General features: G+C 47.9%; 1 protein-coding gene across 2 annotated transcripts in view; it reads left to right on the top strand.

The window, feature by feature from the left end:
- POT1 (protection of telomeres 1) overlaps positions 1 to 14,894 on the top strand; it is a 318,561-nt gene that overhangs the window by 72,094 nt on the left and 231,573 nt on the right. The window lies entirely within an intron of this gene.

Raw genomic sequence — 14,894 nt, forward strand, 5'->3', positions numbered from 1 at the left:
CATGCGATCGCACCCCTGCACAGCGATTTTCCCCTCCCCCTGTAGGTGGCAACTACCTGATCGCAGGAATGCAAAAAACGCACCCTACCGATCAGGTCTGAATTAGCCCCTATATCTCTGCATGGAGCGGTAATGTACATACTGTACAGTCATACCAAACGGGAAATCCCCTATGCCATTTGTTCTTGGAAGCTAAGAAGTGGTGGGGCCGGCCAGTACCTGGATGGGAGTCCTCCAGGGAATACTAGGTACTGTACGATCTTGTTACTGGACGCACTCTCATTGGTACACTTTTATCATCGTATTATCATAACAGCACAAATAACTCGTACAGACACTTTCACTGTTGACCATTACTCACATTCTCTTTTCTTGTTTTTTTGTTATTCAAACTTACTTTTGTTATGTATTTCTCTGTAAGATGTGTGGTCTGTGCTGTAGTCCACCATTCATTACTAGAAGTTGAGTAAATTGCTTTATTGCTTACCTTTATTCATAGGTCTATTGTGTTTTTGCTTTGGTTTCCATGGTAACTGTGACTGATGTTTGATGTTTATTATTCTTTACTTTTTTTTGTGCTCCCTGTGTCTATATGTACCTAATGTCAATTATGCTGCTGCTGATTGTTATACCGCTCTGTGATACAGCATGACACAGCAGCATGCACACACGAACAGGGCTGATGCCAGGCATGTGGTCGGCAGCCCCACCCACACAGCTGACGGATGGCACCCAGAGAGCTTGTGGACAGCTCAGCCATCCCTTGACAGTGTGGTCTGTGTTTGAGCCGCATTGGTGCCTTTATTCAGTATATACCTGGTCTCTGGGCAATGTGTAGTTAGTATGGATTTGCTTTAATGTCCTTTTCAATAAATATCTTTAATCATAAAAGTGAGTAGTGGTGTTTTTTCTTTTCTTTTTTCTCCTTCAGGGTCCACAGGGTATCCACAGGATACGTTGGGATATGATGGAGCGACAGCGGATTTGCACCAAACGGTCAAAGCTTTTTCGGCCTCCCAGCATGCAACAAGCTGGTCCATATATCCCCGCCTCCTGGCTCAGGCAAATCCAGTTTCTGTTTGGTGCTGCAGGAGCCGGACCATGGTCTAAGGGCTGCTGGTTTTTAGCAGCCGTAAGCTTTTTTTATTTTATTTTTATAGTCTTACTATTTTTTTCTGAGTGATCTTTCTAAACAGCGTCTTATACGTACCTTAAAAAGAGTCGCTTCAACAACTCCCCGCCGGGTCACAACAACGCTTACCCACGAGTACAGTGCTGTTTCGGTGGGCGTCTGTGTCGGATTAAACTAGCTAGTCCAGCAGATGTTACCAGGCTGTGGCCGGAGCACGGGGAGAAGGTAAGGCATCGGTTCCGCTTAGAGGGGGAACGCGGACACAGCCGCACTGTTTTGGGAGAATACTACCAAACAGTCGCTGACGCTGCTGCCACCGAGAGTGCACCAGCGCTAGGCCTTAGGGATCATAGGCTCCAGGGGTAGTTTGAGTCCACGATTCCTAGGGTTGATGTCAACAATGGGGAGTCAGACGCTCCCCTGGTCGCCCCTCCCCCCCAGTTCATGACCAGTTTCCTCCGAGTCTCCCGCCATGAACTGTTTTCCCTCTTCCGTCCGAGATGCTGTGTACTAAGGGGGCCCAGTCGCAGCATAGGCGGCTGTGTGACTGGTGTGTCTGTGTTCACTATAGGTTCACGGAGCGGTGGTGTACACTAATAGCGTCTGGATCCACTCAACGTTCGCAAACATATTGATCGGTCCTAGAAGCGGGATAAGTCTCCCTGTATCCCACTCATAGTATGGGTTATACAGCACTAAGTCTCTGTCTACCTTTTGAGTAATAATAGTTGGATAGGTGCATAATGCATATGAGTCTGATAATATTACTGTGGTTTCTTTCGCTATCCGTCTGAATACAGTTAAAACGTTTATAAGGTAATGCAGTTATATGTTTCTCCTACATACTTGAAAAGTATCTGTAGTTGATTGTGTTCTCATTGCTTATTATACTAATGTATAACCTGTGACTGATTGCTAGTGTGATTGCTGACTTTGCTATAATTCTGTCAAGTTTTCTCTGTTTATTCCGATCCTCAATGCTGGTGTTAAGCAGGGTAGGGTCGGATTGTATGTCACTTTCTCTGACGTCCTAGTGGATGCTGGGGACTCCGTAAGGACCATGGGGAATAGACGGCTCCGCAGGAGACTGGGCACATCTAAAGAAAGATTTAGGTCTATCTGGTGTGCACTGGCTCCTCCCCCTATGACCCTCCTCCAAGCCTCAGTTAGATTTCTGTGCCCGGCCGAGCTGGATGCACACTAGGGGCTCTCCTGAGCTCCTAGAAAGAAAGTATAGTTTAGGTTTTTTATTTTACAGTGAGACCTGCTGGCAACAGGCTCACTGCAGCGAGGGACTAAGGGGAGAAGAAGCGAACCTACCTAAGTGGTGGTAGCTTGGGCTTCTTAGGCTACTGGACACCATTAGCTCCAGAGGGATCGACCGCATGGAACCGGCCATTGATGTTCGGTCCCGGAGCCGCGCCGCCGTCCCCCTTACAGAGCCAGAAGCAAGAAGGTCCATGAAAATCGGCGGCTGAAGACTTCTGTCTTCTCCAAGGTAGCGCACAGCACTGCAGCTGTGCGTCATTGCTCCTCATGCACACCACACACTTCGGTCACTGATGGGTGCAGGGTGCTGGGGGGGGCGCCCTGAGCAGCAATATTAACACCTTGGCTGGCAAAACTGACACCATATATAGCCCCAGAGGCTATATAGGTGTAAATTACCCCTGCCAGAATAACACAAAAAGCGGGAGAAAGCCCGCCGAAAAAGGGGCGGAGCCATCTCCCTCAGCACACTGGCGCCATTTTCCCTCACAGCTCCGCTGGAAGGATCGCTCCCTGGCTCTCCCCTGCAGTCCTGCACTACAGAAAGGGTAAAAAAAGAGAGGGGGGGCACAAATTTAGGCGCAGTATAATATATATATGCAGCTATAAGGGAAAACACTCTTTATAGGTGATATCCCTGTGGTATATAGCGCTCTGGTGTGTGCTGGCATACTCTCCCTCTGTCTCCCCAAAGGGCTTTGTGGGGTCCTGTCCTCTGTCAGTGTCGGTACCGCTGTGTCGACATGTATGATGAGGAAAATGATGTGGAGGCAGAGCAAATGCCTGTAAATGTGTTGTCACCCCCTGAGGGGTCGACACCTGTGTGGATGGACTTATGGAAGGAATTACGTGACAGTGTCTGCTCCTTACATAAAAGGTTTGACGACATAGGACAGCCGGCTACTCAGCTTGTGACTGTTCCAGCGTCTCAAATGTCATCAGGGGCTTTAAAACGCCCGCTACCTCAGATGGCAGACAGATGTCGACACGGATACCGACTCCAGTGTCGACGACGATGAGACTAGTGTACCCTCCAATAGGTCCACCCGTTACATGAGTGAGGCAATGAAAAATGTATTACACATTTCTGATAGTACCCCAGGTACCACAAAAAAGGGTATTATGATCTGTGAGAAAAAACTACCAGTAGTTTTTCCTGCATCTAAGGAATTAAATGAGGTGTGTGAGGAAGCCTGGACTTCCCCCGATAAGAAATTGATAATTTCTTAACGGTTATTGGCAGCGTACCCTTTCCCACCAGAGGATAGGTCACGTTGGGAAACGTCCCCTAGGGTAGATAAAGCGCTTACACGTTTATCAAAACAGGTGGCACTACCGTCTCCGGATACGGCCGCCCTAAAGGATCCTGCTGATAGAAAGCAGGAGGCTACCCTAAAAGCTATATATACACACACGGGCATTATATTGCGACCAGCGATTGCATCAGCATGGATGTGCAGTGCTGCTGCTGCGTGGTCAGATTCCCTGTCGGATAATATTGATACCCTGGATAGGGACACTATTTTGCTGACAGTAGAGCATATAAAGGACGCTGTCTTATACATGCGTGATGCACAGAGGGATATTTGCCGGCTGGCATCAAAAATAAGCGCAATGTCCATTGCTGCCAGAAGGGGGTTATGGACTCGGCAGTGGTCAGGTGATGCCGATTCAAAAAGGCACATGGAAGTTTTGCCTTATAAGGGGGTGGAACTGTTTGGGGATGGTCTTTCAGACCTCGTTTCCACAGCTATGGCTGGGAAATCGACATTTTTGCCACAGGCTACCCCACAGCAAAAGAAGGCACCGTATTATCAAGTACAGTCCTTTCGGCCCCATAAACACAAGAGGGCTCGAGGCGCATCCTTTCTGCCGAGAGGCAAAGGTAGAGGGAAAAAGCTGCAGCATACAGCCAGTTCCCAAGAGCAAAAGTCCTCTCCCGCGTCCGGTAAGTCCACAGCATGACGCTGGGGCTTCACAGGCGGATCCGGGTACGGTGGGGGCCCGTCTCAGAAATTTCAGCACACAGTGGGCTCTCTCACAGGTGGATCCCTGGGCCCTTCAAGTAGTATCTCAGGGGTACAGGCTGGAATTCGAGACGTCCCCCCCCCCCCCCCCCCCGCCGTTTTCTAAAATCTGACTTACCAGCAACTCCCTCTGCCAGGGAGGCAGTGTTGGTGGCTATCCAAAAACTGTATTCACAGCAAGTGATTGTCAAGGTACCCCTCCTTCAGCAAGGGAAGGGTTACTATTCCACAATGTTTGTGGTACCGAAACCGGACGGTTCGGTGGGACCCATCCTAAATTTAAAATCCTTGAACACTTATATCAAAAGGTTCAAGTTCAAGATGGAATCGCTCAGGGCGGTTATTGCGAGCCTGGACGAGGGGGATTACATGGTCTCCCTGGACATCAAGGATGCTTACCTGCATGTCCCCATTTACCCTCCTCACCAGGAGTACCTCAGATTTGTGGTACAGGACTGTCATTATCAGTTCCAGACGCTGCCGTTTGGGTTACCCACGGCACCAAGGGTCTTTACCATGGTAATGGCCGAAATGATGATACTCCTTCGCAAGAAGGGAGTTTTAATTATTCCGTACTTGGACGATCTCCTTATAAAGGCGAGGTCCAAGGAACAGTTGGTAGTGGGGGTAGCACTTTCTCGGGAAGTGCTACAACAGCACGGCTGGATTCTCAATATTCCAAAGTCACAGCTGGTCCCGACGACACGTCTTCTGTTCCTGGGAATGATTCTGGACACAGACCAGAAAAAAGTGTTTCTTCCAGTGGAAAAAGCCGAGGAGTTGTCATCTCTAGTCAGAGACCTCCTAAAACCGGGACAGGTGTCGGTACATCAATGCACACGAGTCCTGGGAAAAATGGTAGCTTCGTACGAAGCAATTCCATTCGGAAGGTTCCACGCAAGGACTTTCCAGTGGGACCTGTTGGACAAATGGTCCAGGTCCCATCTCCAGATGCAACAGCGGATAACCCTGTCGGCAAGGATCAGGGTATCGCTGCTGTGGTGGCTGCAGAGGGCTCATCTACTAGAGGGCCGCAGATTCGGAATACAGGACAGGGTCCTGGTGACCACGGATGCCAGCCTTCGGGGCTGGGGCGCAGTCACACAGGGAAGAAATTTCCAAGGACTGTGGTCAAATCAGGAGATTTCGCTTCACATAAATATTCTAGAGCTAAGGGCCATTTACAATGCCCTAAGCCAAGCAAGGCCCCTGCTTCAGAACCAGCCGGTACTGATCCAATCAGACAACATCACGGCGGTCGCCCATGTAAACAGACAGGGCGGCACAAGAAGCAGGAGGGCAATGGCAGAAGCCACAAGGATTCTCCGATGAGCGGAAAATCATGTGTTAGCACTGACAGCAGTGTTCATTCCGGGAGTGGACAACTGGGAAGCAGACTTCCTCAGCAGGCACGACCTCCACCCGGGAGAATGGGGGCTTCATCCAGAAGTCTTCCAAATGCTGGTAAACCGGTGGGAAAGACCACAGGTGGACATAATGGCGTCCCGCCTCAACAAAAAGCTAAAAAGATATTGCGCCAGGTGAAAGGACCCTCAGGCGATCACTGTGGACGCTCTAGTAACACCGTGGGTGTGCCAGTCGGTTTATGTGTTTCCTCCTCTGCCTCTCATTCCCAAGGTATTGAGAATAATACGAAGGCGAGGAGTGAAAACTATACTCGTGGTTCCGGATTGGCCAAGGAAAGGGCATTCCGGAAGAAGTCATCCCTACCCTGATCAAAGCCAGGAAGGATGTCACCGCAAAACATTATCACCGCATTTGGCGGAAATATGTTGCTTGGTGTGAGGCCAGGAAGGCCCCAACGGAGGAATTTCAACTGGGTCGATTCCTGCAAGCAGGGGTGACGTTGGGCCTCAAATTGGGGTCCATTAAAGTCCAGTTTTCGGCCCTGTCGATTTTCTTCCAGAAAGAACTGGCTTCACTGCCTGAAGTTCAGACTTTTGTCAAAGGAGTTCTGCGTATTCAGCCTCCTTTTGTGCCCCCAGTGGCACTTTGGGATCTCAATGTGGTTTTGGAGTTCCTGAAATCACATTGGTTTGAACCACTTAAGACTGTGGATTTGAAATATCTCACGTGGAAAGTGGTCATGCTGTTGGCTCTGGCTTCGGCCAGGCGTGTGTCAGAATTGGCGGCTTTGTCCTATAAAAGCCCTTATCTGATTTTCCATATGGATAGGGCAGAGTTGAGGACTCGTCCTCAGTTTCTCCCGAAGGTGGTATCAGCGTTTCACTTGAACCAGCCTATTGTGGTGCCTGCGGCTACTAGGAACTTAGAGGATTCCAAGTTACTGGACGTAGTCAGGGCCCTGAAAATTTATGTTTCCAGGACGGTTGGAGTCAGGAAAACTGACTCGCTGTTTATCCTGTATGCACCCAACAAACTGGGTGCTCCTGCTTCTAAGCAGACTATCGCGCACTTGATCTGTAGCACTATTCAGCTGGCGCATTCTGCGGTGGGACTACCGCAGCCTAAATCTGTAAAAGCCCATTCCACAAGGAAGGTGGGCTCTTCTTGGGCGACTGCCCGAGGGGTCTCGGCTTTACAACTTTGCCGAGCTGCTACTTGGTCATGGGCAAACACGTTTGCAAAATTCTACAAATTTGATACCCTGGCTGAGGAGGACCTGGAGTTCTCTCATTCGGTGTTGCAGAGTCATCCGCACTCTCCCGCCCGTTTGGGAGCTTTGGTATAATCCCCATGGTCCTTACGGAGTCCCCAGCATCCACTAGGACGTCAGAGAAAATAAGAATTTACTCACCGGTAATTCTATTTCTCGTAGTCCGCAGTGGATGCTGGGCGCCCATCCCAAGTGCGGATTGTCTGCAATACTTGTAAATAGTTATTGTTACACAAATCGGGTTGTTATTGCGAGCCATCTGTTCAGAGGCTCCGTTGTTATCATACTGTTAACCGGGGTTCCTATCACGAGTTATACGGTGTGATTGGTGTGGCTGGTATGAGTCTTACCCGAGATTCAAAATCCTTCCTTATTGTGTCAGCTCTTCCGGGCACAGTGTCCTAACTGAGGCTTGGAGGAGGGTCATAGGGGAGGAGCCAGTGCACACCAGATAGACCTAAATCTTTCTTTAGATGTGCCTAGTCTCCTGCGGAACCGTCTATTCCCATTGGTCCTTACGGAGTCCCCAGCATCCACTACGGACTACGAGAAATAGAATTACCGGTGAGTAAATTCTTATTTTAACACATCTTAAAGTGATTACAGTCACAAATTGTGTAATACACTGTGAAAGTGTCTGATTATTTATCATGTCTAAGAGCGGCAAGGGTGAGGAAAATACACTCACAGCAGCACCAACACTCATATCATGTTTGTCATGCAAGGCTGGGTTAACCTCTCAGGATCTGGTTCAGGATGGTTTGTGTGCAAATTGTTTTAGCTTTCACCAGAGTCTCTTGAAAAATTCAAGGCAGACGCAGGTGCAGGTTGATCCCCCATGGACTATGTTTGCACAAACATTATCCAGTATAGCTGAGCGGATAATTCCAACTTCTGTACCAGGGATAGGTTACTCTATTCACCCTTATAGGCAGCATTCCGCCTGTCGTTTAATCATTTCCAGCAGGGGAAGCAGTAGCCTCTCAACAGAAACAGACTGAAAAGCCAGAGGTAAGTAAATCTTATAGACATGAAACAACATCTTTACAGTCTACACATGACTCATTACACTCTGGTTCTGCATATGAAGATGAGGAAGAAGGTCTCAGCTCAGTGGACATATCTGAGTTGATTAATGCAATGAAAGCCATTCTATCCTTAGAAGAATCTGCAGAGGCACCTATATTTAAACATCCCGAAACAGTTAAGACTGAGTTTCCAGTGTCAGAACAGCTGATCGAAATTATGAGAGAGGCTTGGGCTACGCCCAGTAAGACATTATGAATTCATAGGAAATGGAATTCTAATTATCCTTTTCCTGCTGGGGATAGTTTAAAGAGGGCGGTAGCCCCTAAAGTAGATACTCATGTTATTCGATTAGTGCGAAAATCCTACATTACCTCTGGCTTCAACATCATTAAATGATGTCACGGATAGGAGAGTAGATAGTTTTCTAAAAAACATTTTTTCCCCTGTCTGGGGCAATCATAAGACCAGCCATGGCTTCAGCCTGGATGGCTAAAGCAGTGGCTGCTTGGTCGGATGCTTTGGAAGGGGAAATTTCAAAGATATGTAAAGAGCAAAAATCCCATGTTGCACATATCAAACAGGCTGCAGTATTCTTGGAAGAAGCAGCCTTGGATATGGGTACAATTGCCTCTTAAGCATTAGCCTCAGCAGTAGCCGCTCGCAGAGCAATTTGGCTGCGCACGTGGAAAGCTGATTCAGAATCCAAGAAGGTTTTGTACTCTTTACCAAAAAGAATATCTCCAGTAAAAGGTAAAGAGTTAACCAGTATTTTGGAGTCAGAAGCAGACTCCAAGAAAGTAAAGTTTCCCTCCACTTAAAAATTTAAGCCTAAAATCACAGCTTTTCTGTCTTTTTCGGTCTCAAGGAAAAGCAAAAGGAAAGGGTGATGGCAAACAGTCCCAATTCAACAGGTGTGGTAAGACTAAAAAGCATTGGGCTACCATAGTACCGGCTTCTAAAATAGAAGATAAGACATCAGCTTGATGGTGCGGGCCTCCACCTGGGGGATCCCAGGGTGGGAGGCCGACTTCTTCATTTTGCACAGATCTGGCAGCAGTCTACCACAGATGCATGGGTGCAAGAAGCGGTACCTCACGGTTATTTGTTTCCTTTCAAGAAAAACCCTCCTCAAAGGTTTTTTTGTACCAGACCGTCTTTGGTAGAGACAAAGGCCAGGGCTTTGCAAGAGGAAGTTCAGAAATTGCTCCAGTCAGGAGTAATCATTCCGGTTCCTCCTGCACAATGAGGAAAGGTTTTTGCTCCAACCTGTTTCTAGTCCAGAAGCCAAATGGATCGTTCCGGCCCATACTCAATCTCAGAGTACTGAACAAGTACATTTGGGTGCCTTGTTTTCATATGCAGACAATAAAGACACAGACTATGATCTTTACTCTGGAAGTAAGGAGGCTGTTGGATGACACATGCCATTCATACATTGGCTGGTCAGATTCAGGAGGGCTGAACAGGTGACAAATCCTTAGTAGAAATGGTGACACTGGTGAAACACATTTAGGATACAGCACGTGTCCTTTGTGACTCTATCAAGGATATAGGTGCTATCAACGCGAGGACCACTACCATGGTGGTTTCTTCAAGCAGAGCCTTGTGGTTGCGTCAATGGGTAGTGGACGCGGAATCAAAGCGCAATGTGGAAGGTCTACCTTTCACTGGAGATTGGCTATTTCGGGGTAAGTTAGACACATCTCCCCTCTGCAGCTCCACCGGCCAGACGTTCCTACCTGGGTCCCTCCATGCAATCCTTTAGGACCGCGAGGTTTAAACCAAGAGCCAGAGGCACTTCAAATACTGCGAGAGGCACCAGAGGTAAGACACAAAAACCTGCCGCTGCAGGTTCACAAGAACAGAGCACCAGGTATGTTTCCACCAAGGACTCAGCATGACTGTATTTCTCCAACCCTGGGGGATCTCGAGCAGGGAGCTCGGTTACGTCACTTCAGCTGTATTTGTGACAGCTCCTGCCAGGATGCCTGGGTAAAAGATCTGATCTCCCAGGGCTACAGACTGGAGTTCGACAGTACTCCACCTCACAAATATTTCAGGTCAAGCTTGCCAGCTTTAGAGGAAACTCTAGTTAAGCTGCAGGAGGCCATTCAAAAATTGGTTCAGACCCAGGTCATTGTCCCAGTTCCACTACAACAGCATAGATACGATTTCAACCTGTGTCTGGTACCGAAGCCGGACTGTTCGGTACGGCCCATTTTGAATCTAAAATCCTTAAACCCTTATCTGCGGGTTTTCAAATTCAAGATGGAATCCTTGCGAGCAGTGATCTCAGGCCTGGAAGAAGGGGAGTTCCTGGTATCTCTGGATATAAAGGATGCTTACCTCCATATTTCGATATGGCCTTCCCATCAGACTTCTCTCAGGTTTGCTCTGCTGAACAATCACTACCAATTCCAGGCACTACCCTTTGGTCTAGCCACGGCACCAAAGGTCTTCACGAAGGTGATGGCCAAAATGATTTTTCAGCTCCGTTTTCAGGGGATCAACATTGTTCCCTACCTTGATGATTTTTTGATAAAAGCAAGATCCAGGGAGTGTCTTTTGACCAATATCAGCCTCACTATACAGCTGTCACACCATGGGTGGATTCTCAATTTGCAAAAATCGCACCTCGAGCCGGCTCAACGGCTTCTGTTTCTGGGAATGATTCTGGATATGGTGGCTCAGAAGGTTTTCCTCCCAGTGGATAAGGTGAGGATACTTCAGGAAATGGTCAGAGCGGTTCTAAAACTGAATCGGGTTTCCATCCATCTTTGCATACTCCTGTTAGGAAAGATGGTGAATTCATATGAGGCGGTCCAATACTGAAGGTTCCATGCCAGGACCTTCTAACTAGATCTTTTGAACAAATGGTCAGGGTCGCATCTGCAGATGCATCAGCTCATACGGCTCTCACCTCAGGCCAGGATGTCTCTCCTGTGGTGGTTGCAGTCCTCCAATCTGGTGGAAGGTCAGAGCTTTGGGATTCAGGATTGGATTCTCCTAACCACGGACGCGAGTCTGAGGGGTTGGGGAGCTGTCACCCAAGGGGGCGCAGTTCCAGGGCAGGTGGTCAACCCATGAGGCCCTTCTTCCGATCAACATTCTGGAACTCCGGGCGATCTACAATGCTCCCCTGCAGGATCAGGCCATTCCGGTTCAATCGGACAATGCCACAGCAGTAGCGTACATCAACCGACAAAGAGGAACATAGAGCAGAACTTGCATGCGAGAGGTGTCAAAGATACTCCTCTGGGCGGAAAGAACTGCAAAGGCAATATCGCCCATATTAATTCCGGGAGTAGGCAATTGGGAGGCAGACTTCCTAAGTCAACACTACCTCCACCCGGGAGACTGGGGCCTCCACCCACAGGTCATTCAACAAATCACGAACCAGTGGGGTTGTCCGCAGATCGATCTGATGGCGTTTCTGCTCAACAAGACGCTTTGGCGATATTGTTCAATAACCAGGGACCCTCAGGCAACAGCAGTGGATGCACTGATGACGCCTTGGTTAGACCAGTTGGTATACTTGTTCCCTCTGATCCCGTTGCTACCAAGGGTACTAAAAAGAATCAGAAGTGAAAGAGTTCAGGCAATTCTGATTGCCCCTGATTGGCCTTGAAGAGCTTGGTACGCAGACCGTCTGGCCATGTTGATAGAAGATCCTTGGCCTCTGCCAATGCGAGACCTTCTTCAGCAAGGGCCGTTCGTGTATCCGAACTTACTGCGGCTTAGTTTGACGGCATGGCGGTTGAGCGGGACATTCTAGCTTATAAAGGTATTCCGGTAAAGGTTATTGCAACCATGATTCAGGCCAGGAAGGTAGTGACGTCAAAACACTATCATCATATCTGGAAAAGATATGTCTCCTGGTGTGATGGTCGAAGGTACTCCCCTGTGGATCTCAACCTGGGTCAGTTCTTACGTTTCATACAGGCTGGAGTGGATATGGGCCTACAGTTAGGCTCCATTAAAGTTCAGATCTCGGCATTGTCCATTTTCTTTCAGAAGAAGTTGACAGCATTGCCAAAAATACAGACTTTCTTGCTTGGTGTCCTTCATATACAGCCTCCCTTTGTGCCTCTGACGGCACCCTGGGACTTGAGCATGTTTCTGGATTTTCTATAGTCCTCCTGGTTTGAACCTTTGATGACTGTAGAAGACAAGTACCTTACATGGAAGACCATGATGCTACTGGCCCTAGTTTCGGCTAGGCGAGTTTCGGAGTTGGGGGCCTTATTATGCAAGAGGCCCCTATTTGGTCTTTTACGAGGACAGAGCGGAGTTCAGGACTCGCCAGCAATTTCTGATGAGAGTGGTTTCGGCATTTCATCTGAATCAACCAATTGTGGTTCCGGCCAATTCTGACACTTCTTCTAATCCAGTGACATTGGATGTAGTGAGAGCCTCGAAGATCTATGTCAAGAGGATGGCTCGGGTCAGAAAAATTGATTCCTTTTTGTGCTCTATGATGCTCAGAAAAAGGGTTGTCCTGCTTCAAAGCAGTCGATTGTTCACTGGATCAGGCTTGCTATCCAACAGGCCTATACTTCAGCAGCATTGCCTGTTCCACAGTCTCTGAGGGCCCATTCTACAAGATCGATGGGTTCCTCCCGGGCGGCTGCCTGTGGAGTCTCTGCTTTGCAACTATGCCGAGGGGCTACCTGGTTGGGGAGGAACACATTTTTTGTAAAGTTCTACAAGTTCGATACCCTGGCCAAAGAGGATACCCAGTTTGGGCAGGAAGTGCTGCAGCAGTCTCCGCACATTCCCGCCCGTTCTAAAAGCTTTGGGATGTCCCCATCGTACTAGTTTTCCCCAATATCCCTTATGGATGCTAGAGAAAATAGGATTTTAACACCTACCGGTAAATCCTTTTCTCTAGTTCATAAGGGATACTGGGCGCCCGCCTCAGGCCCTCATTCCGAGTTGTTCGCTCGTTAGTGGTTTTCGCAACGGAGCGATTTGTCGCAAACTGCGCATGCGCAATGTTCGCAGTGCGTCTGCGCCAAGTAAATTTGCCAAAAAGTTAGGTATTTTACTCACGGCTTAACAAAGAAATTTCTTCGTTCTTGTGATCGGAGTGTGATTGACAGGAAGTGGGTGTTTCTGGGCGAAAACTGACCGTTTTATGGGTGTGTGCGGAAAAACGCTGCAGTTTCTGGGAAAAACGCAGGAGTGGCTGGAGAAACGGGGGAGTGTCTCGGCGAACGCTGGCTGTGTTTGTGACGTCAAACCAGGAACGAAACTGACTGAACTGATCGCAGTGGCAGAGTAAGTCCCGAGCTACTCAGAAACTGCAAAGAAATTTCTATTCGCAATTATGCGAATCTTTCGTTCACAATTCTGCAAAGCTAAGATTCACTCCCAGTAGGCGGCGGCTTAGCGTGTGCAAAGCTGCTAAAAGCAGCTAGCGAGCGAACAACTCGGAATGAGGGCCTCAGTGCGTTGAATTTTCTGCAGGTTGTTCTTGTGTGAAAGTTGTCTGTATCCGCTGTTGCTGTCATGTTAACCAGCCGTTGCTGGCCTGTTTCCTGTTGTGGTGTGCTGGTGTGTTAATCTCACCACTCGTTGGGGGTCATTCCGAGTTGTTCGCTCGTTGCTGATTTTCGCTATACTGTGATTAGTCGCTTACTGCGCATGAGCAAGGTTCGCAGAGCGCATGCGCTTAGTTATTTTACACAAAAGTTAGGTATTTTACTCACGGCATAACAAAGCTTTTTCATCGCTGTGCTGATCGTAGTGTGATTGACAGGAAGTGGGTGTTTCTGGGCGGAAACTGGCCGTTTTATGGGAGTGTGGAAAAACGCAGGCGTTCGAGTTGCAAAACGCAGGAGTGACTGGAGAAACGGGGGAGTGGTTGGGCAAACGCTGGGTGTGTTTGTGACGTCAAACCAGGAACGAAAAGGACTGAGCTGGTCGCAATGGCTGAGTAAGTCTGGAGCTACTCAGAAACTGCTAAGAAATTTCTATTCGCAATTCTGCTAATATTTCGTTCGCACTTCTGCTAAGATACACTCCCAGAGGGCGGCGGTTTAGCGTGTGCAATGCTGCTAAAAGCAGCTAGCGAGCCAAAAACTCGGAATCACCACCGTTGTCTTGTTATGATCCTTCTCTCAAGTGTGTCCATCTCCTTCGGGCACAGTTTACCTAAACTGGCTGTGGGAGGGGGCATAGAGGGGAGGAGCCAGCACACCGTTTGAAGATTTAAAGTGCAGCGGCTCCTTTGGACTCCATCGTACGAAGTGAACCCCAGTATCCCTTATGGACTACGAGAAAAGGATTTACTGGTAGGTAATTAAAATCCAATTTTCATGTATTTAATATGGGCTGTAGTGCCTTTTATTTTGAAGTAAGTGCACTTAAACTTGCATTCATTATAATGAGTGTATTGTAAATGCAGTGACTATAGCTAGCAAAAATTGCTTACTTTTTTGTTTTGTTTTTTTATCCCAAAAGCAAGTGTTAACCCCCCAAATGTATATTTAATTCCTGTGTAAATGCATGTGCTTTTTATGTATTAGAGATTGTTTTAAAATGTGGTGATTAAAACAAAATGCATTGCAAACGCCACTGTGAGTAGCAACTATTACTGTATATGGCTCAACCATTGGAATCCATACAATTTATAAATGCTGCAGTAAAAGTTTTTTTTAAGTGATTTCATTTGTGTAATTTACACATGTACCTGTAATATAAATGTTAACTTTACCAATCCTTGCCATGTGTGCATTTTTTTTTTTTATCCCTCCCTGGGAAATAGACATGCGTGAATGGTCTCAATTACTGTACC

Source organism: Pseudophryne corroboree, chromosome 6 (genome assembly GCF_028390025.1).
Source record: "Pseudophryne corroboree isolate aPseCor3 chromosome 6, aPseCor3.hap2, whole genome shotgun sequence".
In the NCBI taxonomy this organism is placed as follows: Eukaryota; Metazoa; Chordata; class Amphibia; order Anura; family Myobatrachidae; genus Pseudophryne; species Pseudophryne corroboree.